The sequence below is a fragment of the Pipra filicauda genome, unplaced genomic scaffold (assembly GCF_003945595.2).
Source record: "Pipra filicauda isolate LSUMZ 115617 unplaced genomic scaffold, ASM394559v2 scaffold56_size3634133_pilon, whole genome shotgun sequence".
Classification (NCBI taxonomy): Eukaryota; Metazoa; Chordata; class Aves; order Passeriformes; family Pipridae; genus Pipra; species Pipra filicauda.
The window spans coordinates 1,981,170-2,007,406 of NW_024104720.1; the positions used below are offsets into that span (position 1 = coordinate 1,981,170).

At 35.9% G+C, this 26,237-nt stretch overlaps 1 long non-coding RNA gene across 2 annotated transcripts in view; it reads left to right on the forward strand.

Annotated features, from left to right (window-relative positions):
- Positions 1–26,237, forward strand: part of LOC120324521 — a 104,210-nt gene that overhangs the window by 51,890 nt on the left and 26,083 nt on the right. For both annotated transcript variants that reach the window (XR_005565896.1, XR_005565895.1), the window contains exon 3: positions 18,250–18,326. This is a non-coding gene — a long non-coding RNA (uncharacterized LOC120324521). The remainder of the gene's footprint in view (positions 1–18,249; positions 18,327–26,237) is intronic.

A 26,237-nucleotide genomic window follows, 5' to 3' on the forward strand; every position in this document is an offset into this window, starting at 1 on the left:
TTATTCATTAGTCAAGTTAAATATCGAGTACTGTGGCTGAATTAACAGATTGAATAGAGTCCATGAAATGTTAGTTCCAGAGCTTATTTTAGAATATGGCATTTCTCGCAAGTGACACTCAGTGACACAGTTGTAAAGCTGTAGTAGTTTGGTAGTAAACTGTAAATTAGTATTTTTTGAATACATGGAATAATAGACTATTTTTGATCTGTGGCTGAAGATAGAAGAAGCATTTACGGGTTGTGTGTGCCTCACGTTGCATCTGAGCCTTACAATGTCCGCTTCTTTCCCCATCCCCCTTTCCTTTGCCTGCACTGCAGTTTGTTTTACTGACTGAACACTTAAAGAGATATCTACTTAAGGATGTCAAAAGGTGTAGTAAATGGGAGGCAGGCCACTGGGAGACAAAATAGGGAGGTCATTCCGCCTGACCTCCTCCTGTTTTTTCCCACTAAGAAAGCTGCTGCTCAGCTGACTTAAGATTGAGAGACAAGGCAGAAAAACAGCAAAAACAGTATTAACCTGTTTGGTACTGTGCTTTCTACTTGCGAAAGGTTTTCCTTCATGCTAGTCTCCTGTTGCAGTCTTTGACTTCTGAAATGCTACAATATATTATTTTTTCTCTGTTATTTACCCTGCATGCAGGTCATGTAAGTGTATGGAAATCCAATAATAAAGTCCTCTCTGACTTCTATTAGTTTTAAAGAGATTATTTTCAACAGTTAACCTAAGACTCTTGGTAGCTGATGGTTTTGTTGACATTGTAAAGAGGATTTTTTTTTTAGGTGATATACAATGCTCCTGTAATTTCTGGTTGTGGCATTAACATATTGGGAAGGAAATTCCAGCCTTTAACCTCACAGCTATATTGATGAGGTGCAAATTGATTTCTTGTGTGTATTGAGTCTCTGAGCTGGGCAGGACAGTCCCAAAAGGGAGCATTTAGTCGAGTGCAAGTGGATGTCATATTGAAGAGAAGCAACAAGTCTACTCCCCTTACTGGTGTTGTGTACCTTCTCTTACCCAATGCCTGTCAGATTATGTCCACTTTGACAGTACCTTGTTTTGCTAATCAGTAGAAATGAGGAATATTTTCTACGTTGGGATCCACTGTAACCAAGAGGTACCTCTGTTCTAGGGACAGCAAAGGCTTCATCCCACCAAAGTGGAAGTCAGCCCTAAAAGGTAGTCTAAAGAGATGTTTCAAAGGCATTTGTAATTTTTAGGTGCTTCCCTCAAGTAGTTTTCTTTAATCTACTGAATCTCACTCTGCAAATCTCTGTGCGTTTTTTTTTATAAACTTGTAGAGAAACTAGTTATATAATTTACCCATAAAAGGAGGTAAGAGATGCTTATCCCAAGCACACATCACAAAATAATTTTTAAAAATCCATATACAGCAAGCAAAGATAAAAGAGTGTAATTTAAAAAAATTAAATAAAATTGCCTTTTGACAAGCATGCACACTCAAAGTCAACTTCAACTTATTTTTATTGATACTACTTTTGCTACTTAAGGTTTACATAAAAAATATTTTATTCTCTTATATTTTACCTCTATTTAGATATGATTAAAAGGCACAAGTTTTAAATTAGAAAGCTTTCTGATGAGGGAATATATGCAACTGAGAAATAAAGGTTTGCAGTTTCACAGTTTCACAAGTTAAACATCTACGAGGCAAAGCTGATGAAAATACCAGTAAAGGTACTGGCAACACCAGAGTGTGAGGTCTGATACTTCTTTCTGCTGTGTTGTAATTACTCACTTTTTTTAGTGGAAATTACTCAAGTTACATTAATTTGAGTTATATCTACATCTGAGAGAGAGTTCAAGTCCATGATTCTGGGATTATAAAAACACTAAAATTCTAGAAAACAAAGTAGAAAGCCTCTTTCAAATGCAATAGAAAAAAAAACCCCAAAAGATATTCACAGGGCATTTATAGCCTAATTCTATTTCCTATAATGAATTTTATTTTAAAAGATTTGTTATTTTGTTTGGGGGTTTTGGGCTGTTTTTTGGGTTGGTGGTTGGGGTTTTTTTGGTTGTTTTTCTGTTAATAAAAGCTGATAAATTCTTGGGAAATAGCTAATTCATAGTGTTTTGTAAATAGGACTTTTAATGCAAACTTGCTTGCATATATTTGTGAAAAAGAATAGCAAATAGAAAATGTTTGGAGTCCAACTCTACCTTCATGAAGCAAATTAAGCAAAACTCTAAACATAACCAAATCTAGTTACATTCATTATCTGAAAATATCAGTGACACCCTTTGCCAATCCTTAGTTTTCCACATCAGCTCTACAGCTCAATAGCTCTCTTCCTCTTTTCTAAACCTGAGGCCTTAGTATGATTTATTACCTCATATATAATTTAAAAGAATGAATAGGTGTATATTATTTTAAACATTTTCTGAAAATATCTGGAAAAAATAAAGTAAAAAAAAAATAATGTACAACAATAAGAAATCATAGGGATCCAATAACCCAGTTCATATTCTATGTCATTGTGCCAACTTTTTTCCCAGTGGCACCACATAGTTTTTGATACTCTCAAAATGGTGTTGGTTCTACATTCATATAAAATAAAGCAGATGAAGAGGTGATATTAAAAAACTGCAATTAGATTTTAGTCAAGTGTCATATCAATAGAGGCAGAGAAAAATAAGGATTAAATACAAATAGAACTGCACCAGAATTGAATGTTTTAACCTGTTCACTGGAGAAGCCAGGAACATTTTAATGCAAGAGTACACAAGACGTTGTACATACATATGTGAACAGGGTTAATTCCCCATCCTTAATAATGGTTTGCGTAGCAACTTCAAAAGCAAATTTTGCCAGTACAAAAGGCAAAAAGTTATTTACATTCTTTGTTATGTTTAATTAAAAGAGTATCTATGATTTAAAAAACAAACTCTATTCATTAGGATCCTTAAATTTAGGGATGTGAGGCAAATGCATAGAGCATCCTGCAGTGTAGGCAAAGTTCATTTCTCAAATGCAGTTAGTTTTTCAGTGTTACTGATTCACTAGGTACTTCTGTCCAGTGGGGGAGCACAAATGAGGGAGGCTTATCGGATAAAGAACTGCAAATGAGAATGATAGATGTACTTTAAAGATAGCCATCTGTACTAACTTTCGAAGATGCTGAACTAGTGATCTTTTCCCACTTCCTCCTTTTTCATTTCTGATGATACACATTTGCAAAAGTACAGAATCTCCAGTGAATGGCAAAGTAGGATGTGGACAAAGGTTTTCCTTACTAGGAAAGGATGAGCATGGTGTAGAGTGAAAAGTTCATTGTATGATGGATGAGACAGTGAGTATGAAGGTCACTCTGTCAATGGTACACAAGAGGGGATTATGGGTGAAAACAGCTCTAAAGAATTGGTAACTAAATTGTTTAAAAAACGCAATAATAGAGAGCTGTAAGAAACTTCCCCAACTTTGTTATTGTGGAAGTATCACCAGGACAAATAGCTGAAAAGTATTTGGATATCTTGGGGAACATTTCAAAAGTGGGGAAATGTTGTTGCTTTGAAGACTAAGATAATCTCTACCTTTTCAAATTAAATTATCACTTAGAGACAAAGAAGTCCAAACCGAAAGCAACAAACACACTAGAAGCCCCCCATCTCATTCTGAAAACAAACCCTGAGAAACCCAACCAAACCACAAAATAAAATAAAGTTACATTAATTTTAAATAACCCCCTGGAAAAAAAAATTAAAAATTAAGAGCTTTGCAAGGTACCTCAAACTACTGTGTGCTGAATGAAAATAAAGGACTCCTATTAAGATTAAAATTGTGCAAAAATACTCTTATTCTGTTTAACAGATTATTTTTTAAAGTCAGTCAGTTAATGGTCTAATAAAAAATGACCATAGGCATAGCTCCCAAAGTGACCCTCAAATGCCCTAGTATTTGCATATTTTATTTTCTGCCAACTTAAAAATAGTATAAAATAACCTGGGGTTATTATGAAATGTTAATCTCATTAACATTATAAAACATAGTATTTAATTACCACTTTCTGCCATTTCTGACTTGTTTTTTTTTCAAATGAAAACAATTTTGGGATGCCTGAATGTTAAATTGGCTAAAAATGGAACACAGAAAGTGTAACATTTCATACCATAAAATTTCATTATGATTCAATCATGTTCTAGCAATGCTTCCTTTGAAGTCCCTTATTACGGAAAGCAATTTATCTTAAAAACTTGAGCAAATAATATATCAAATTTCTGTACAAATGTTTTCCTAAACAAAAGAACACAGTTTTAAATAAAAAATTCATCCTCAAGATATACACCAGCTTTTTTCCAGCTAAAAAGAAGCATATACTGGAAGATTTCCAGGCACCCACCAATGTGAAAATATGCCAGAAGCAATAGTTTCCTTACGTATCAAAGTAGTGTACTGGATAGTGTTTTTACACTGACTTAAAACTGTGATAACAAGCCTTTTCAGATATGTCATTTCTTAAATGAGGCACCCTTCATTTAACCAAGTGTTCAGTATTGCCAAATCTATAAAGCTAAATTGCCTTTTTATAAGGTAGAACCTTACCTGTTGGATAAAGTATGTGCAGTGAGGCTTATAAATGCTCATAAAGGGAAAGTATGGAAGGTAAAAGTATCCATTACCTTTTGGTAAAAGGACGATTATTTCAAAGAAAATGCCAGCAGTGGGAGACATATAATTAATAATTTAGGAGGGAAAAATAAAATTGACTTTTTCCCAGTACCACTGTTAATAATACAACTACTTCTTTTATATTAATTAAAAAGTGTTTCTTGCTTGCTACATATTTTTAGTTAGCAGCCAAGTATTTTGCACTTTATAGCAAAGACTGGACTTCGACCAAATTGGGAGCAAGTGTGCTGTGGAAAGCTATTGGGGGAAACTTTATAGCATAGTGTCTCATAATGAAGGACAAATTCATTTAATAGATCTTCCTGTAAAACAACATCTGTTGGTAAATTGGCCACTGGAATTGCTGGGAGTGAAACTCACTTTTGTGTACTGAAATGGCACAGTTAGACTTTTGAGTTGAGTTGGACTTTTTACCTATCAGTAAGATTCAAATAAATGGCTCAAGGGCCTTTTTATAATATACAATACTTCACTTTCCTACACTGATGCAAGCATATAAGAAGATCTTAGGTAAAGAAAAAGCCAACTCTCCACATTCCAAAGCTCACCTTTGTATCAGCATTTGGAACTACTTCATAATAGATAATTGTTTACTTTGATCTGGGGGGGACACTTGTGAGTGCACTGTACCATTTACTTTTTCTCCGAATGAACCCAGTGGCATTTTTTCTATATCAGTGCCCTCGGAGGACTTTGTTATGTAAGCCTCCTCAGATACTGAACTTTTCCAAATACACCAGACTATGAAAGTGGGACAGTCTGTTCTACCGATAAACAGTCTCTAGTAACTGCACTTCATTAAGTACAGAAGATAGTAGTACATGACTATTTTATGATGCTTAACAACTGAAGCACAATTGGTTGTCCAGATTGGATCCATCTAGGATAGGGAACAGTGAGAAGATCTTCAGGGATCCAAAGAGCTCTCATTACTAAGGTAATCTTTCTAGATAGGATCTGGTCCTCTATTCCTTTTAGGGATTTGTTATGATAAGAAGAACTGTTGTGATTAACTAACCTGACTATGCAAAAAAAGGTAATAGGACTGGCATAAAATTCATTTCACTATGAACAGGAACATATCAATTTTAGGGAAAAAAATCCAATCTCAATTTTCCTATCATGAAGAAATTCCCATGATCCTTTGAGACTTGTTAATTTCTCTTCCTAAATAGGTGTATTGGGTTTGCATGGCCACATTTTGTAACCAGAGGGTGGAGGAGGGGTGGTTGGGAGGTGGAGTGGAAACAGAGGAACAGCTTCTGTGAGAAGCTGCTAGAAGGTTCTCACATGTCTGACAGAGACAATGGCAGCTGGCTCCAGATGGACCTACTGCTAACCAAGGCCAAGCCAGTCAGAGGTGGTAGTAACACGTCTGTGATAACTTAAGAAAGAAGAAAAGTTATTCTTCAGAGATAATTGCACTCAGAGAAGAGAGGAGTGAGAATATGTGAGAGGAACAACTAAGAGTCAGTGGAGAAGGAGGGGGAGAAGGTGCTCCAGGTGCCAGAGCTGAGATTTCCCCTCAGCCTGTGGTGAAGACCATGGTGAATCAGCCCGTGAAGGTCCGTGACATGGCAGAAATCCACCTGCAGCCCATGGAGGAGACCCACACCAGAGCGGATGGATGCTCAAAGGAGTTGGCAACGTGGGAAGCCTGTGCTATGACTCCTGGCAGGACCTGTGGCCCCGTGGAGAGGAGCCCACACTGGACCAGGTTTGCTGGCAGGACTAGTGACCCTATGAAGAGCTCATGCTGGAGAAGTGTTTTCCTGAAGGGCTGCAACCTGTGCAAGGGAACCATTTTGGATCAATTCATGAGGAACTGCGGACCATGGGAAAGACTCACAGTGGAGAAGTTCATGGAGGACTGTCTCTAGTGGGAGGAATCCCACATTACATCAGCAGTAGAGTGTGAGGAGTTCTTCCCCTGAGGAGACAGGAACAGCAGAGACAAAGTGTGATGAACTCACCACATCCCCCATTCCCTGTCCTTCAGAGACGATGGAGGGGCATCATGTCATTTTCTCCAGCTGATCAGTAAGAATGAATTATTTCCTTACTCTACAGTCACTTTTATGAGATGCTATCCTCTCTGAAATAACAGGAAGAACAACTTCCTCCCTTCCTCCCCTTCTTCCTTCCTTCCTTCTTCCTTCCTTCTCCCTCCTTCCCCCCTCCCCTCTCCTTCCTCCCTCCCTCCTTGCCTGCCTGACTCCCTCCCTTCCATCTTCCCTCATTCCAACTCCTGCCTACAGTGATGTCAAATTTTGGTGTAGATCAATATATTAATGATGTGTTTTCCTCCTCTAGACTGGGAAACTAGGAAAACTATTATCCTACATAGGATGAAATCAAGATACTTTCTTAAACTTATAAGACAAGAACAACTTGGGAAAACAACTTCTGGATTGCTTTGGACTTTTGCAGAAAATGTTATGGAAATGAAAACATTCTCCATAGTGAGCTTGCACTTGTATAGGAAGTGTAAGTTGAATTAGGATGGATACCAGAACCCTTTCTGGTAAATGTAGACAATCTTTTGCAATTAGAAGAGACATATCCTAGTATATTTATGAGTAGTGCTGTGCAGAGACTAAAGCTTGGCTTCAGAAATGTCACTGTACCTGCAAGTTCTTAAAATTCATTGTTATCTAGAATAAAAATTTTGGGGGAGAAAAAGCTTTTATGACAGCTTGTCAGAATTTCAGAAGCAAAGAGTAGATGTGTGACACTTATTTCAAATGAATGTTTCCAGTGAAGGATATTATAATTTTGCCAGTCATATAGCTAATTTTAGTTTTTTCATCACAAATTTGAGTAGATTACACCAGTTTGAAGAAAATACTTTAAATGAAAATGTAAGGCACTTAAATACAGTATAGCTTAAATTGAAGGATAGACTGAAAACAAAATAAAATCTGGCATTTCAAATGGGATATTAATGTAAAAATACTTTGGTTAAGAAAATGAAAATCATTAATTAATTTGTACCCAATAAAAACTCTTCTTGCGACATTCAGCAGTGCTAATGATAATTGCCTACTCAATTGGAAAGAACTTCAGTATAGGTTGATATAGTACAAATGTCAGGGAAGATTATAACTTTCTTAACTATGATGGACATTCCCACTCAGTTAAAGGTAGGAAGTTAAAGAGGATAAACCAGCATTAGATTCTTGGTATATGATGCATAAAGTTCCTGTTAGAACACTCATAGCTTTCATTTTACCCCATCCCCTGTTTCAGAGGAGCATTATATTCTTTCTCTTGGTGAAACAAATGATTTTTTTATATTCTATATATTAATAGGTGTTCCTGCATTATTTACCTTTGTAGCACCCAAGGGGCTCACATATTAAAGCTACACATTACCTCAAGCAGCAGGGATGTCCTGCCTGGGAGGAGGGGGTTGGTAGGGGTGGGCTGCATAACCCCTCTTCCCTCACAGTCATTGTTGATGCTCTGCTGGGCAATGCTGAGGAAAGACTGGCATCAGATCGGAGGCCAGGGAAACAGCAGTGAGTCACGAGCTGGCTTCAGCGGGTAGTTCCCCCTGTTACCTCAACCAGAACTTTACAATTTCCTATTGAGGAGTCTTTTCAGGGTGTATTGACAGGAGTGGCAGACAGGGTAATGAAAGACAAATTCCATAACGCAAAAGGCAGAGGCGCTGACAATGAGATCAGAGAGCTGACCTCTGACCCAAGTCAGCATTTTCTTTTCTCTCCTCCTTCCCTCTCTCTTTCTTAGTTTACTGTTTCAGGTTTGCTTATTATATGGAGCAGTTTCAATTGTGACCCTGAGCCCATTATTGCTTTGGCTTTTCCCCTCCCCTCAAACAATTGTTTGGAAAATGGCCCCAACAATGTGGAAAAGATGCTGATAAGTATAGAAAAGAGAGGTTAATGAGAAAAGCTTGGAGATCCTTGCAGTTTATATACAAGAGAATAAAAGGGAGAGTAGAGATTTCAGTGCTGGTGATAACAAGAAAGATTAGTGCAAGCCTTCTCTGTGCATTTATGTAAGTTTGTGTGTAGTTTGTGTGTGGTGTGTGTGTGCATGATAAAGACCTTCTGTCAGCCACTTTCACCAGGAGGATAGGACAAGTAGTGTCATTTCTTTTCCTGCATTGATTTAAGGCTTCAAGCCATAACACCACAATGTGAAAGATGTCAATGTTGTCATTTTTCAAACCCTTCTTCCCTTTTTTAGCCATTTCCTGCAGAAACACATTCATTAGTTAAAATAATTAATGTTATTGATTTAGCTCATGAAAAGGGGAAAATGCAGTGGTTTACCCTAGGGGTGGCCTGACTGGCATTCTACTGAACACTAGACATCTCACTTCTGAGGTACATGGCTTCTTTGGTCTTACATTCTTTTAGGATATGCAGTTGTGTTATGATATTCACACACTTTAAACATCTAGACGTTTCCCCACTTTAAAGTTTGAATAATGGTTAGTCGAAGTAGCCCAGTTATGCAAGTCATAAGGACTTTTCAAGACTTTTCCTTTATTTGTCGTCTCCAGAAGGTTTTCTTACTTTCAGGGTCCTCTTCACACACTATGTGTCTCTTGTACTGCATCAGTCTTGTGGATATTTGGCTAGTTCCATCTTCTCTCAATAATTTTAAGCTTCTGCAAATAGTAGGGAGGTCCTCTACATGTGGAGGATACAACTGATGGCTTCCTAAATGAAAATCTGAATAAGTGGGAAATTGATTTAGTCAGAACCTAAAATCCTCGTTTGATGAGTGCAATGAAGACCATATCATCAAAGACATTAAAAAATAAAAAGAATTGTTTGTGCTTGTGGACAAGAAGGCTTGTCTTAGGAAGAAAAAAAAAATTACACTATTAGATGTATCAGTATTAATTTTCCAGGAATGTAGTGTTTTAACATCTATAAACTACGAGGTACTTGAAGCCGAACAGGAAGGGCTGGAGAACAAAAAAATTCCAATGCAATAATGCTAAGAATTTTCAAGTAGTTGCCACCCATTTTTCTTTCACAAGATCATCACATTGCGAGAGTTTGGATGCTAAGTCTAGGTTGTGCTGATGAGAAATAAACCTCTTATTTGACAAATAGAACTGGAAGGACATTGCCTACTGTCTTTCATAAACTTGTCTACTGCCTTTATTGGTCTGAGCCTTGAAGAATGCAATCATAAGACACTGCTGGATTAACTGCAGTACTGTTCATAGCAAAAGTTTAATTGTAAACAAGCAAAAGCAGTATTCCAAAATTTTAGGTGCTATTAACCTATAAATGAAAATAGACTCCTTTCAGGAAAATGTGTAATGAAAATAGAACTAAAAGGTTCTGAAATTTATTGATATGTCTGATAAGCATAAAGGTAGCAGTGTTTTAACTAACCCACTCCAAACCTGCTAATAGTTAATAAGATACTTACTGGGAAGATTTTGTTGTTTATAAAACTTTATTACACTGCATTATTACAGACTAAATAGAAGGAGCTTGAAGAGTCATCTAAATCTGACATTTCTCTGCCTTTTCCTCTATCTTATCATGTTATTAGCAGTAAGTTGGATATGGAAAATATTCTTTCTTAAAGCAACATATCCCTTTGGGAGTAATTTTGTTCTCTGGCCAATAGACATTTTTCTTTCTCTTACAGGACATTTATCAGGTTCAAGCATGTTTTGCCTCTTTTGCAAAGGACCACAAATCAAATCAAATATCACAAAGTACCTAGGGATTACCTATGCCTCATGCTGAACCTTATTATAGGTACTATCTCTTACACCAACATCTCCCATGTGAAAGTAGCCCTATTAGTATTCTCCACTAATGCTTTAAAGCAGGCCATTGGATAAAGGAATAAAGATGGAACCTTTAAATTATTAATAATAAAAAAAGTCTCCTATATCATATCAGTTCAGAAAAAAAAAAAGCAATTTGCTATGGTGGAATAGGCATTAATTGAAAGGTTGACCTTCATTCAGCACAGCTTAGACAAGATCAGCAGAGTGGAGGCACTGGCGGACTGCAGATCTCCAGAGGGTTTCCAGCTTCTTGTTGTGATGCTTTGGATGAGGCTTTGCATTCTGCCTCACTTCAGGGACTTGTTAAACTGCTGAAATTTGTGAAGTGAGGAAAAGAGCACTATTTGTACACAGGCTTCTGGCATGTTTCAAAATATGGGGCCAGCAGGGTCATACCTTTCAGCATCGACCTATGAGCTTGCCTGCCTCACATTCCCAAAGCATCAGTCAGAATAAGGAACCATGTGTGGGTAGTAGGATTCTACTACTTAAGACACCATGGCACCTAAATTTGGATTTTATATTGATTTGGTTTCATCAAATTGAGCAGATATTGCCTAGTGTTTATTGCAGGTTCTGGCAATCACCAATGGACTGTGAAACCAGACAAAATTGTACTTTCCTGAAAGTGCTTTTCCTGGGAGACTAGATGTTCCAAATCCTACTTCTGAAAGTGTAATAATTTTTTTCCAGAGAAGAAAGAATATATGTGTGTGACTTTATCATTTTTTAAGTAACATGAAAAGTGAAAGTTCTGTTGAAAGTCTTCAGAAATGATGAAGCACATGCTCAAAACTTGGAGCATATTTGTGTGTCATCTCTAAAGTCAAACCATTTTTCACTCCGTGTTTTAGAATTAACCAGTGGTGGCTTCGCTTCAGTAAAGTTTATTATTTAAAGAGTCATTTTCAGATTCTGCATGTCTCAAGAAAAGAGATTCTCCAGCTAATGTCAGCTGAGGAAACAGCAGAGCTCCAGCTGATTGATAGAAACTCTCCTGCTGATATGCCATATTACAGGAAACTAAATATAGGATTCATCAATATCACTTTTCTGTTTGAAGCAGGTTGTGGTTTCCAAAGTTGGAGCGAGGAAGAATGAGCATCATTCAGTGTGTCAGATGGTGTTCAAATAGCCCATGAAAAGAAAACCTGTTGCTTTGCACATACAGTTAAAAGATTTCAGTTACTTGCCTCATTTTTCTCAGGTCGTACATCCAAACCAACCACAACAACAGACAAAACAAAAAAACCCACTGAAACAAACAAACAACCCCCCCCCAAAAAAAAACCCAAAACACATCCATCTGCAAAGTGATTACAAAACCATCCAAATTAAATTTTAACTTGACTATGCATGGAAGTGGAAAAACAGTTATATTGTTGATTGTTTGGGACAGATTTATTACCACGAAACAGAATTCTGGAAATTAAGATGATAGCATTTACATAATGTCAAACAATCCCCATTGCATATTAAGTAAAAGCAGAGGATTCATGAAAATATTCTTCACAGTGCTGTCAAGATCAGAGAATTAGGTTCATTTCTTTGATGTTCTGTCATAGCTAGTTTGTGGTATGACATCATAATACAAGTGGGAAAGGGAATAAGTTAATTTTCAAAGTTGAAGGAAAACTACGTGATTAATGAATTAAAACTGTAGGGAAATGGGACAGTTCAGGCTTCTGTGCTATTTCTGGAAGTATGATAGTGAGCAGTAGATACTTTTTGGAACACATTTTATGTATACTTTTCATTACTTGCAGACTGTTTCCATTGTTTTGACTTTCTAGGAAATAAGTGCCTTTTAAAGTCAAATAAAACTAGGGCTTTCTTTTCTCATTTGCTGGGAAAGTTGAAGTGAGTGAAAAGGGTAGATAAAGCACTGCATGGTTTAAACATCTCTGCATTCAGCAAAATTCATAGGGTCTTTAGAAATACAATTTACAAAACTATTTATTTATATTTTTAATGTTCCTTTGTAGTGTAGAATTCGGATGAAGCACAGATCAGGTTAGACAGTTTGTGTAATAAAACAATGTAGAGGAACAAAAAAATATAACTTATACTGGAGCTGCTGTGATCAACCTCACAGTGTAGAAGGCAAACAGGGTCCTGTAGTAATCCACCGGAGGAATTGCAATCAAATACGATGCCTCCTTGGGGAGAGTATCCTTCAGGTAGAGGGGGAGTATAATTTGTGATAATTCTTTTAAAAGTAAAGTGTACTCCTCTTTACACTTTGGGGAATTAAGTAGACAAAAGTAAGGCAGAAACCTACTTCTCCTTATGCCAACTCTATTCTTTTCCTATTACAAGGTATTTCTCTAACAACAGTGCCCATTATGAGTTTTTCATCTAATGCTCTACAGGGGAGACAGGTCCATTCCTCCTAGAAATGGTTCTACAAAAGGGAAAAACCAGTCTCCTTAATCATTCTACTATATAGATAGTGAAAAGATCTAAAAATTATCTATATAGCATTGAACAAAGAGAAGGATAAAGTAGGACCATTTGAGGCTTGTTCCTTACACTTTCTCCTGTGTTACACTGTATGGGGAAAATATCCCTGAAGGTGATTGGATCCATATGACATATCTTCCACAGCCCTGTAATATTCAGGGGGCAAATCAAGGAAAAGCTACCCAGAAACAGTAAGAATTTTATCAACTTCCTAAGTACTCAAAATCTGTACCACAATTTTGCCTAGCACTTCTCTTGCATCATTTGTCTGTTTGCCCACTGTCTCATTCAGGCTCAGTTTCTGACAACTTCCTTACCTCACATCCATGCTTCCTCTTTGCCTTTCTCATTTTTTCTGTTCCATTTAAGTAGTCCCCTTTATACCTTTTCCTTCCACCAAAAACATGCTAGCTAGCTGATATGAGTCACCATCATATCGATCTTTGTATGTTTTATCCTTTTTCATCTGCGTTTGCATAGCCTACAAGATTTTGAAAAAAGAGACTACCTTTAGCTCTGAACATAATGCATAGTTCGGTTCATACCACAGAAGGAATCTTAGATCTTGTCAGCTTATGCATTGTGTAGAAATAAACGTGTACTTCAGTACAGTTTTAAACAAAATTGCAAAGGTACATTTTCCTTTCATAACATCATCAATTCAATTAACATGCAGTCCTACTTCTGGCTGTGAATGTAAAAGTGAATGTGACCTACATATTTAGAAAATTTTATTAGTTTTCTAATTAGTGTAAGTGAATAGAAGATTAATTCATGTTTCCATCATTTAGTGTCCGCATATCTCTCTCACCTACTTCTTTATAGTCTGCTACAGTTTTTGTTTCCTTTATTCTTTTCCTTGTCCTTCTCTGTTGAATCCTTTCTCTAGGTTTGTCTACTCTCTATGATGGTGACATGTCAAGAGCAGTAAGACAGTATTTCTGAAAACTAACTGAATTTGTGTTTTACCTTGTATCATATCTTGCTTCACTGCTTAGTGTTAAGCAAGTTGTTATATCTCATGAGCAGTGAAAATTGTTATTATAACTACATTTTTAATTTAAAAAAAAGGAGTTGAATTTATAGTGCACACTGGAATTTATTTTTTTTTTTTAATTTTGTTATTTCCAAATGCTTATAACTTTCTGAAAGTTACTAACAGTCTGCCAAGCTTCTCTTTCAATAGAAAAGGAAAAACTTGCTTTTTGAATAAAATTAGTTGAGCAATCCTCCAGGTATTTTTTTTAAAGCAAGTTCTCCTGTCCACTTTCTAGGTAACATTGTTTACACATTCTTGTCATAAACACTTTGTGAATTAGGAAAATAATTGCCCTAATTTGGTAGCAGTGTTTAATCAGTGGATCATGGTTATTAAGATAGAATGAAATGAAACCGGACTTAAGTGTTAGTTTACTTTCTAAACAGTACAACAACATTTTCTCTAAGTTCTTTACTGTCCTCTGTCTTGGGTTGCCCATCAGGATACTTGGAGTTTTTTCTAAAAATATGCCTTTTAAAGCATGTTGTGCAAAACTATTCTGTAGAACCATCAGGAGGCCTTATTAACAGCTCTGTGACCTGAGGAAAAGACAGGAGAGGTTTAAGTTGATATTAGAAAGAGGTTGTTCCCCCAGAGGGTGGTCAGGCATTGAACAGGCTCTCCAGAGAAGTGGTTACGGCACCAAAGAGGTGCTGTGGCACAGGTAAAGGAGTATTTGGACAATGCTCTCAGGGACAGGGTGGGATTGTTGGGATGTCCTGTGCAAGGCCAGGACCCAATGGACCTTTCAACTCAGGATATTCTATGATTCTATTCTATGTTTTATGTTACCTTTATGGTAATCCATATCTTATTACAGTGATAAAATTTAATGTTAATTAAATTTTTGTCTTTGCAAAAGGCATTTAGGATTAGTAAGAAGTGCTCTTACATTAAAAAAAAAAAAGTAAAATAACTGTTTCTTTCACTCCATTTTTTTGTGTCCGCAAATTAGAAATGAAAGTGCGTATATTCTTTTTGGGGAATTGCAAAGATATTCTTTATAATACTCTATGCAAATACAGCTTAAAGAACCTGATAATATGAATAAAGCTTGCACAGATGTGAACATACTAGTAATTTAACAGGACTATTCATGTGTGCACTTACACAGTGAGTCCTAAAGTCTTATAGTATGCTTAATGAAATAAATTAAAGATTTCTCTTCTACATATCAGGACAGTCAAGAGCAGATACTATCTGGGAAACCAACAAAATCTTCCTGTTCATTCCTATTCGGCCTTCTGCTGCCTCATGGGCAACCTGCATTGTCAGCTCTGTGCTGGTTCATGTACTGCTGTTCACGTACCTCTGGGTAGGGGGACATGCAGAACCCCAGCAAGCTGTGCAGATAACTATATAGATCTTCCAGAAGCTCCATTGCTGCTTATGGAAAATTATCAAATAGAAACATAAAAACATGGAATGTTTTGGGTTAGAAGAGACCTTAAAGATCACTTAGTTCCATTCATTATGGCCAACAGAAACAAAAAAAGAGCCCATCACTAATCCTCTGGACTAACCTTTCGATGTTAACAGGGGTTAACATTCAGGTGAGCTCAGGTAGAATTTATTTTGTCTGACATTTTTATTTTACTTTTAATCTGCAACATCCCAGCTACCTAAACCTCTACCTTCAGCTGTGTAGTCCTACCTTACTGTCTTTTCAGTAAATCTCCACAAAACTGCCTTCAGATTCTCACGGTGCCAATTTTAGGAGGCTACTCTCTGTGTGGTCTTCTGGAGAGAGGTGGTTTCCTTCTGAGAACACGCAGTTTAAAGCCTGCAGGCTCTCCTGCAGCTCCCATTGAGCCATCTGATGCTATACTTCTTTGGCCATGCAGCTTACCTGTACTTGCAAATAAAATGCACAGCACCTTTTCTCTGATCCAGAGTGTGGGTAGCACACCGTCTATTTACACAAGGAAAGTCTCTTCTCACTGCAAAGCATGTGGCCTCAGATTTAGTGCTTACCATTCCTGGTCTGCCACAGACATCAGCTCCAAATGTGTCTGAGAGGATGCCGTTTGCATTGACTGCAGCTGTGGCAGAATTCTGTCAAGCAGTCTGCAGTAAAATTGCATGGACAGTTACTCATCCAAGATTAACTGAAAAGCATTTTACTATCAGCAAATCCTCTCTCAACAAGACCATTTCCCCCATACATATGGGGACTCAAGACTACACGTCCCTGTGGTTCTGTGGTGTTGTTTTCCATCTCACATGAAAACATCATATAAGATGAGGTTGATAAATCAGAGGAGGTAGACATGTGCCATTTAAGCTGAAGCCAGATTGTGAAGCCCTTATTTCATGTGGTTAAGTCATGGCTGGTTGTTGGTCTTCAGCCTGTTGGTAGCTACCAAGCCTTGGGAGTATTGCCCAGTGTATAAAAACTCCTACTAAAAAAACAAACAAACAAACAAAAAAACCAAACCAAACCAAACCAAAAAAACCCAAACCAATTAGAGCTTTAAACTCACTTCAGGTTTTTTCCTAATGAACCAGTGTTAGGCTTTTTGACCTTCAGTGTAAAAAGAAAGATCCTAAATTATTCTTTTCATTCAGTGCCTCATTTTGGCCCTATTTTTCCTTCAGTTCTCTTTCACTCTCTTTTGAAGTTTCAGGAGGCAAGATCTGCACTTAACCTGCAGTTCTTCCCAGCCCCACAATACGCTTTATAAATCTTTGAGTCTCTCATACTGTGTTCCCTACTGTATAGAATAAAGTGGAAATTGACTTCTGCAGAGGCCATTACCAAGATTTATTGATCTGAAAGGATAACATTTTCTTAGTCAAAACTGAAGCTAAACATGAAGGGAAGAGACTAAACATATTTGGTCCTGTGAGCTTTTTATTGCTTAGGTGCCAGGACCTTATTTCCGTTTTGGAATAATCTATTCTCTTTCTTTTTTCTTTTTTTGAGCTCACAGAAAATGTCCGTATTTGTTTCCATGTTGTAGTTCAAAGCCTCTCTTTTTAAATTTCAGTAAGGACACTTCTCTGCAGGCTTTCCCTTAGGTCTGAAGTGGGTTTGTTGTTACTGAAATTTTTGCAGCAGTTCTTTTTAATATCATGCCAGCTTGGAATTGAATTGCTTTTCACCACTGGCATATGTGACATGAAAAATATACATTTCTGTGTTCTGAAAATAAGAGACAGTCAGTATTTTGACATTTAATGAGTCTAGACCTACCAGTTAGGCAGACTCAAATCTTTATAGCATTGGCTTTTCAGCATGTCTTTTTAAACCTGTTTTTAATGTTTCCAACTCATGTAACTAAATATGCTTTAGAAAGATGATTTTTGCAATTTTTTAGGTTTTGTCAGTCATATATTTTTCAGAGAGGTCAAGATTTGCATGAAATGAATTAAATAGATCTGTATATATGGCATTCCATTTGTGAAACATTTGACAGTAGTTATATCTTAATGTAAGATTTGTCCTTTAAATACCCAAACTAAAACTAAATTTCATTGTATTAGTAAATGTAGATCTAAGCAATACTGTAATAGCAAAAAGGAGCATAATATAAATTATTTTGGGGATGGTGGTAATCAATCCCTTTTTTTGATGAACAGATTGTCAAACTGCCATTTGAAACTTCTTAGAGAAACCTTATTGATCATAACTCTAGTTTGTTCATATTTATAGCCAGCTAGAGCTTGAATGCCTATCTGAGTTGTCCAAAAGCTCCTTTGCCTCTTCCATAATTTATTAAGTGCTGTTTATCTATCTGCTCCTCTGATTTGTGCTCATCAGCCCTTGCAACCAGTTTCCTAATCTAAATATCTTCTTCTTTTTCTTCTAAGACACGTGGGCATAGCTTTCTTCACATTTTTGCTATGTGTAAAGGCCAGAAATCAGCAGCTTGGGTGTACTCCAGAGCCCCTTTGACTTTGAAAGGTCTTTGTACAGCAATCCATTCCCATGGACCTGATAAGACTCAACACACAGGACAACCACTGTGGCCATGCCGACCCACACTGAAGTAATTACTTTGAGTTGCTGTGCTTGCAAATTTATTTCATTTAATTCAGCTGGTTTCACTTATAAATCTAAAGTGGCATAAAATCTTTTTCACTGCAAATCAAATTATTCCAATTTTAGGAACGAAATGTTGTTTTGACTTTCAAAGTGTGGGAAAATTTCTATTTTGTGGAAATTGATTTTTAATACACACTAGTTAGAGTAATGAATGAGTGGTAAGAGGATTCTACGATTCATAAAACTAATCCATCTCTTTATTAGATTAATTGCTTACAGAAGAGAGTAACTGTCTTTTTTTTTTCCAGCCATCCTCATGGAAACAGACTGATTCCTTTACCAAACCGCTTCCTGCCACGTGCTACTCCTTACAGGTTTAATACAGGTTGGTAACTCATGCTATTTAATTCCTCTTAGTTTTGCTAAGTGCTGATGTTTTTGAAGCTGGAGTTTTGCAATATATGGTTTGGTTTTAACAACACAGACTTTAATCCCCACCGTGTCCATTATGACTCTTAAAGACACCTATATTATCAAGAAGCCTGTTATTAAAGCTATATTGCTTATTGTCCTGGGTGAAGCTCCTCTTTCACATCATCTTGGAACCACTTCTCTATCTGAGATAGAAATGAGCATGAGGGTAATGGACGTGAATCTGAATATTCAGATAGCATACATAAATATTCAGGTTGTCTGTGTAAGCTCATAGTCCTCTGTTGTTTTTTGTTTTATTTTTTTTTAATAGAGATTAAATCTTTCAAAAGCATTAATAATTTTACAACTATTTGCATTGATGGTGTGAAATTCTAAAGCCATGTAGCACAGGCTTCTTAACAACTGGTCTGGATTTCACTTTTCCCTGCTCCAAGAGTAAATCATCAGTGTTGCAAGGCTTCAGAAAAAAAATACAGCTTTTTTAGCACCTGTGCACACATTCACACCTTGAAAGTGTCCCCTGTACTTCTCAAGCTTTTTCACGCATATATAGACTTCCCTTTCATGAAATGATGGATGTAGTTAAAGCTTACTCACTTCACTGTTCCAGGATAGCTTCATGCTCTCTGTGGTCTCATTCAATCACAGGCAGAAAGAACTGTAGGAAGGGAAAAGCCTTGCCTTTTAGGACAGTTCTCTTGGAGATATACTTTTAGATACCCTGTATTGACATGTTCCTCTTAATCAGCAACAATGAGAAAAAGGAGAAGAGTCTAGTGGTTAATCACAAATATAATGTAAACATTTGTTCTTTGCTCACAGAGGAACTAGAGCTTCTTCCAGCCATTAAAACAATAAAAAATATTAGACTCCCTCCATGGAAGAAATGAGCTGCTGCCAACTGCTTTTTCTAATATCTGAAAACTTTGAGTCCTTCTGTGACGGGAGGACTACGCAATGTCACCTTAGAGAGGTGCTACTGTAGGAATAAGAAGTAACAGAAGTCTCCAGTGCAGAGAAATCACGATGTCATTGGAAGCCTCAGGAAAATGAGTTTCTTAGCAAGATTAAGGGCTGAACCTGTAGTGCTAGCCCAGAGATATCCTGGGAATTATATTTACTAAGAATACGTTATTGCTCTGAGTTAAAAAAAACACCAACCAACGCTCACAGGCAGAGATCATGGAGGTAACATCTGTGTGAGAAGGTAGTTGGATATTTGAAATTCTAGGATTAAATTGTGAACGTGTGTCTTCATATGTAGCACTTGAATTACATGGAATACTTATACTCATTTGTGGTTGCCTATGTTGTTTGTAAACTCATGGAACTGCAGGAAGAGTCAGGAAAGTCAAAGAAAATTCAGACTCTAAAAGGAACTTTGATTAGATCATCAAGTAACATTTAAGAATGGCTCTCACTATTTTCACAAATTTTGTAGAAGACACTTTCTTCTACAGAGCACAAGCCAGAAAATCATTCTGTTATTTGTATGCAGCTATACTATTTCCATGTTGTCAACTAACAATGAGAAATGTATGTTTCTTCCATGTTTCAGCACATGCTTTACGTAATATGAAATTGTTAACATTGTACTCATACACTTCTGCAGCACCACTTTTATGCAATAATGAGCACCTTATTTTGCAATGTCTAACACTGAGAGTTTTTTAAATATTTCTATATTTTAATAAGAAAAGGTCATTCTTTATAAGTTTTAGAATTTTATGCTAGAAATCAATATAGTGAAGGTCAATCCATCTACAAAATGTTTTATGTATTGGTTTAAGCCTTACAAATCATGCATGTGGGGTCCACCAGATTTTAATTCCTTCCCTTTCTCTTTTTAGAAACCAAAGAAATCCTCAATTAAAAAGGAATTCAAATAAAATTTAAAGGTATTATGAGAGCTAAACATTGATTCCATATGGAGGCTAAAGATAGAGAAGTTGGTTATTTAATTTTACCCATTTTATTTACTTAAGTCTATTGTATAGAGATGAACTGTACCAAGATCATGACTTTGAGGTCAATAACTGACACATTTTGAAGATCGGATTATTTAATTTCATTAATTCATCATTAGACTCTTTCAAAATTCCTCTTTTTCAAGAATTTAAATGTCAAATATTATACAATTTACATCAACTGTTGTTTATAAAGTTATATATGGTACTTATGACTAGAGTTTCTCAAAATTAATTTTGTGTTACATCCAATAATGTCATGAAACAATGCAAGTAGCTTAAAAGCTCAAAAGAGCAGCAGCAGAGAAACTTCCTAGGAAGCCTGAATTGTGCTCTCAAAACAACTCCATTCTGTGTAAGCTTCCAGAGATGTGTTTCTTCCTGACATTTTGGTGTTTGTTTTTTTTTTTTACACAAGGTTTTTATCCTTGTCAGAAATCTCAGAATAATGCTGCATGTTATCTGTTCAGTATATAGATGAATTACAATTAGAAATGAAAGAACATATTGTGAGGAGCATAGGTTAAACAATGAAAATAAATTCCAGCTCCTTGACCCTTACTGCGAGAGAAAATGTACAGCAAATTAATAATTTATACATATGTCCATATGTATATGAAGAAGATGTACAAATGAGGGAAAGCTGAGGGGATAAGAGAAAGTAGAGTGGATCTGAAAAAAAATGTCAAAAGGTTTATTTCACTCTTATGAGAAATGACATAGAGACAGGATTCCTGTATAGATTTCTCTTTTAAAAGTTTATTTTCTTTTAAAGCACTGTTGATTAAGAAGTATAGAACCAAGATGTTTATATTAAAAATAATAAGTTTTGACTCTGTAACTGTCATGTACTTCCAGAAGAGAAGTTGAATGAATACTAGAACAGAATACAGTAGATAGACTTAAGGAAAAAAGTCTCTTTACAGCCACTACCCAAAGTATGTGGAGAAAAAAGATAGTGAAAATACACTTTCTTATGACAAAACTTGTTTTATATAAAAGTTGACAGGCTGAGAAATTAATAGTGGCAGTTGAAACCAAGAGAAACAAATCCAGGCTAATGATAGACTTGTTGAAACTATGTCTGGTTACTTTGAGCACCTCTAAAATTAGCATATGGAGCCTTTTCGATTTAGGCCATCTCTACTGAAACAACTTGTTTACTCCTGAGGTTCTTACTTAAAAGTGCAGCGAAATTAAGATTACTTGCAAATTTCTGCTTTCTTCTTTTAATTTGCTTGAATAAAGTGTATCATTTCTGCCTAGGCTCATGCTAAAACACCTTTTGTAAAATGTAATGTCCTCACTAAGACATTCTTAAAAATTGCCATAAAGAAAATAAGTCTATGAGGAAATCTAGATTAAAGATACAGTGAGACCTCCTAGGACTTCCTACACGGAGTTTATAATTAATATGAGGGTTTGAAAAAAAGTGAATTCCACACACAGCTGTAGAGATTTTTACCAGTAACAACTGCTGATTTCAGCAACAGCTGTAATAGATCAGTATATTAGATTTGTAGGGGTTAAAAATGAATTTATTTTCTCATAAATAATTTTTGTTTAAGTAAAAATTGTTTCATAATAAGCTTATTAGAGCTCCTTTTTTAAAGTATCTCACAGCTCCTTTATAAATATCATAAAAACTTGGTAGAGGGTGAAAAAACTCTTATGGGAATACTGTCTTTTGGTAGAACCTTGGACTGCAAAGTAAGACACTGAAGAATGAAAAAAGGAATTACTGCATTTTTACCACTAACAAAATCCTACTGGATAAACAAAACCCAGAAAATGTGTGTATATGCTTAATATAATTAATTATATTAAGCATGTGTTATTATATATTATATATTATATATTATATATTATATATTATATATTATATATTAATAATATAAAATATTAAATATTAAATTATGTAATTGTCTGGGTATTGACAAGGTCAGTGTCTTGGCAACCAATTAATATCTATCAGCTGTATCACATGCAGAGTACTTGGATACGTAGAGTATTACTTGTCCAGGCATTAGACAAATTCCTGAACTGCTTATACAAATGAATGCTCTCAGAAGCATTCTAGTCAGGTACTAGAAGCAGAGAAGGGCCACATTGACTGTAATGCATGATGGCTTCTCAACCTTCTTTCCTGCCCCTTGAGAAATAAGATGAAACCAATTGCCTTCTCCAGGTACTGCAACTGTGTGAGTAACAGGAATGCAATAAACATCCATAGCTATAAAATATGGAATTTCTCTCTGAAATCCACTAATTAAAAAAGCTTCTGAAAGTTTAATCCAGTTTCTTGATTTCATAACAGCCAAGAGTAGTTTCTACTATGAAAGGTTATATTAATAATTTTTTAACATTCCGACCTGTGCAGATTTGTAGTGCCCTTGGGCTGGATGGATGTGTTTGGAAGCCCAGAAGTGCTTGCAGTAACTGAGTACTTCTGTACCATCTTATCTTTCATTTTATTTGGTTTGCTTATCCTTTAAAATATTATAAATGTAGATATACATAGATATTCAAAACTGCACCTGAAGGACTTAAAATTCAGACAATGTCTGGGGACTGCTTCCTCATATGGAGTTAACTGCAGCTGCCCAATTGCTTATAAAAACGACCCTTAAATTCCGTTCTGGTCCAATCTTACAAAATGATCTCACATCCTTCCCCGGATGACTAGTTAAGCAGAATATGTATATACATGCATATACTGAAAAAAATAGTGAAGTAATGTAGGCAGGATTACATCATGTCTACGGTTAACAGGAGCCAGAGCTCTAGATTTTCTCTGCAGTTTGTGTCAAGAAGCTGCAGGCCAAAAGGTCAAGAAAAATATTTGGAATTGAGCATGCAAGGGAAAGGTGTAAGAGATGAGATGGGCAGTCTGAAAAGGTCTTGAAAGAGTTCTCTAGAAGGTGCACTCTGCCGTTATACAGATCTCTCACAGGTTAAAGAAACAAATTGGTAACATTGAAATCTGAGGGATCTGAGGCAAGTGGCAATAGCAGGACAAGCATGAGTCAGCCCTTTCTTTTGCACAGTAACTTCATTGTTAATCACAGCACAAAACTCTTGCCTTTTTTAATTTTTTTATCATAATGTAATGTAGTACTGTGATTTCTGATAGTACTACAAAGCTCCCTACTCTTCCTGAGCAGTGCATATTACTCCAAATGCCATGAAGAGTGGAAGAGGCTCAACTGCTTTGGATCAGCTGAAATAAAAATGTTGAACAGTAGTATTAATAGAATTTGTAGTCAAGTCTGCTTTCAATAAAGCTTCCTAGTGAGACTTCCTGCATTTGAGTGGAACATAGGTCTGCTGTCAGAGTTGTCAAGGAATTCCTCAAAAACAGGATATGGAAGTTAGGACATATCTCTCAGGTATAACATGGTAAGCATCCTGTGCTGCAGCTTATGTCTCAAATCTACAAAAGAGCTACTAGTGCAATTCATTTGCAATTGAAGTCTGAGAGGATTTTCTCTACTTAAAATTTTATTTCCTCAGCTACGTTACTTTAATGGCCTTTTCTACACAGGGATGGAATGGTAATCATAGTAATGCAAAATTATGACTTTTTATTATATAAATATCCTTTCACACTTTCACTTGAAGAAAAAGTCACACAATGTTGTTTTTCTATTTTTTTTTTAAATTTATTTCAGCTTTCTTTGGATTTTTCTAATTTCTTGGCAATTTCCCTCCCCTTATGCCAAATTGATGTACATAAGGGAGGACTTCTTCAGTTCAACCTTCACCAAGTGCTTTACTTACTGTCCTTTAAAATAGTCAAGGAATGTATAGTTTTGCTACTAATTTAATAATTTGCTTAGCAAGTTTTCGCCTGTTTATCATTTCTCCATTTAATCTGATGCTTCAGGTTTTACTTTTCAACTTAAACATACCATTCTAATTGCAAATTTAAAGCCAGTACAACGCATGTATTTTCATGCACAATTTCATGTGACCTTTGATAAACAGTAAAATGATACGAGTCCACAGTTCAAGAACTAAAAATTTAATAAAAAGAAAGGGAAATGAATGTTGTTTTTTCTCAGAATATATCAACAGGGCACAGGTTTCCTGATATTTTTAAAAATTATGTAACCATTATTACTGTAGAACTGTTTAATTTATCAAACACAACTGTTATTTTCATCATTTTACTCTTACAATTCATTCATAAATCCCAAAAGATAATTCTCATTATTAGGAAAAATCCTATCCCATGATTTCTCTGATTCTATTCTAATTAATGGGTTTGATAAACTATCTACAGCTATGTTACTCTGATAGTATATATTTGGTATATTCAGTATGTGCCTCCAAATAGGCATCATCTTGTAGCAACACTCATTGAACATTTAAAAAAAAAGTGGCTTACTTCAAAATAAAGCTTTTTATGCAAATTTCACCACTATAATTTTGTATTTTTATTTTATTTTAGCGATCCCAGAGAATGGACACAGAACTGTGATAACAATTAAATTGTCTTGAGTGTATTAGCTTCTGCCAACTCCATGTTAACTGAGCCCTTCCCCTAGGTGCTTTCAAAATGGCAGATATCCCATGAATACCATTTCTACAAATGGAATTTAAGGAGTTGTGGCTCCTTAATTTTATTCATCTACTTATTCAATACCAAGTATTATTTTCAGTTTTGCAGTCTTTCAATACTTCATCACTTTAATCATTCACAAATTTCCAGCATCTCAATAATGTGATTACCACTGCTTCATCTATATGTCTTTATAAATAACCACAGATGTAGTTTATCAGGCCCAGACAACTTAAATTCCTTAAGTATGTATTATATTTATTCTCTTTATTTAGGGCTGTTATTTCCTGTTTTATTTTTATATTTTTTTAGCTACCTGCACAAAACAAACACACAAACAAAAATAACCCTACCAACCTCCTAGTTTGTTAGTATACACAGAAATCAAGTTTGGAAGGTAGAGTGATGTCAGACAGAATGGCAATAGCAATGATGCAGACAACAAAGAGAGGGAAATGGAGGGCTGTTGTGGATAAAAAAAAGAAATGTTTGGAATGAAGTCTCAGCCCCGAGTTTTGAGAATTCAGTTAAACTCCATCTTCTCCTTATTACTGATAATTTCACTGTTGGGAAGGAAAACCATCCTCATCCAATTTAAATCATATCATCTTAAGGCGAATAATTTTGAATCATGAATCAATGTGACAATATAATAAACTATCACACATATATATTCAGAACAAATGTATTACTTATGTGCTTTGCAGAGACAGATACTTTGATGGTTTGGAATAGCTTCTGTGTTGGTACACTCTCTGTTATTCCTTCCAGCTTTGGGACACAAAGAATAAAAAAATGTGTATGCTACACCTGTTAAAATGGGATGCTCTTTTTCCACAGATATTCAGTAGGAAGCAAAGGAAGAAGATCACCCAGGCAAAAAAATCTAGGACCGGAGCTGATCACCATCTCTATCAACCCCTTCTCTGGGGGGAAGAGTTTTTATCATGATAATTAATCTACCTATCTTTTTCTTTCCCTTTTACTTTCTCTCTCCTCCATGCTATGGATTGCCCTCAAGCACCTTGCTATAATGTGTAGGAAGAAAAAATGTTTTATCAGGGAAAGGGTAGGGGTTGGGGAGGAGTTCAATCTGCCTGACATATGCTGGGTTTTCTCAGTCTGGTAGTACTGAAATATCCTAGGTATTTCTAAAAATTGTAGATGACAATTTCTTAACTCAGAGAGTGTTTCATCCTACACAGAGGAATTCTGCCTTATACCTCATCTTGGCAGATAAAGAAGATCTGGTGACTGAATTAAAAATTAGTGGTTTCTTGCATGCAAATGATTACAGCTTGATTTTACTACAGTACGCAAACAGAATAAA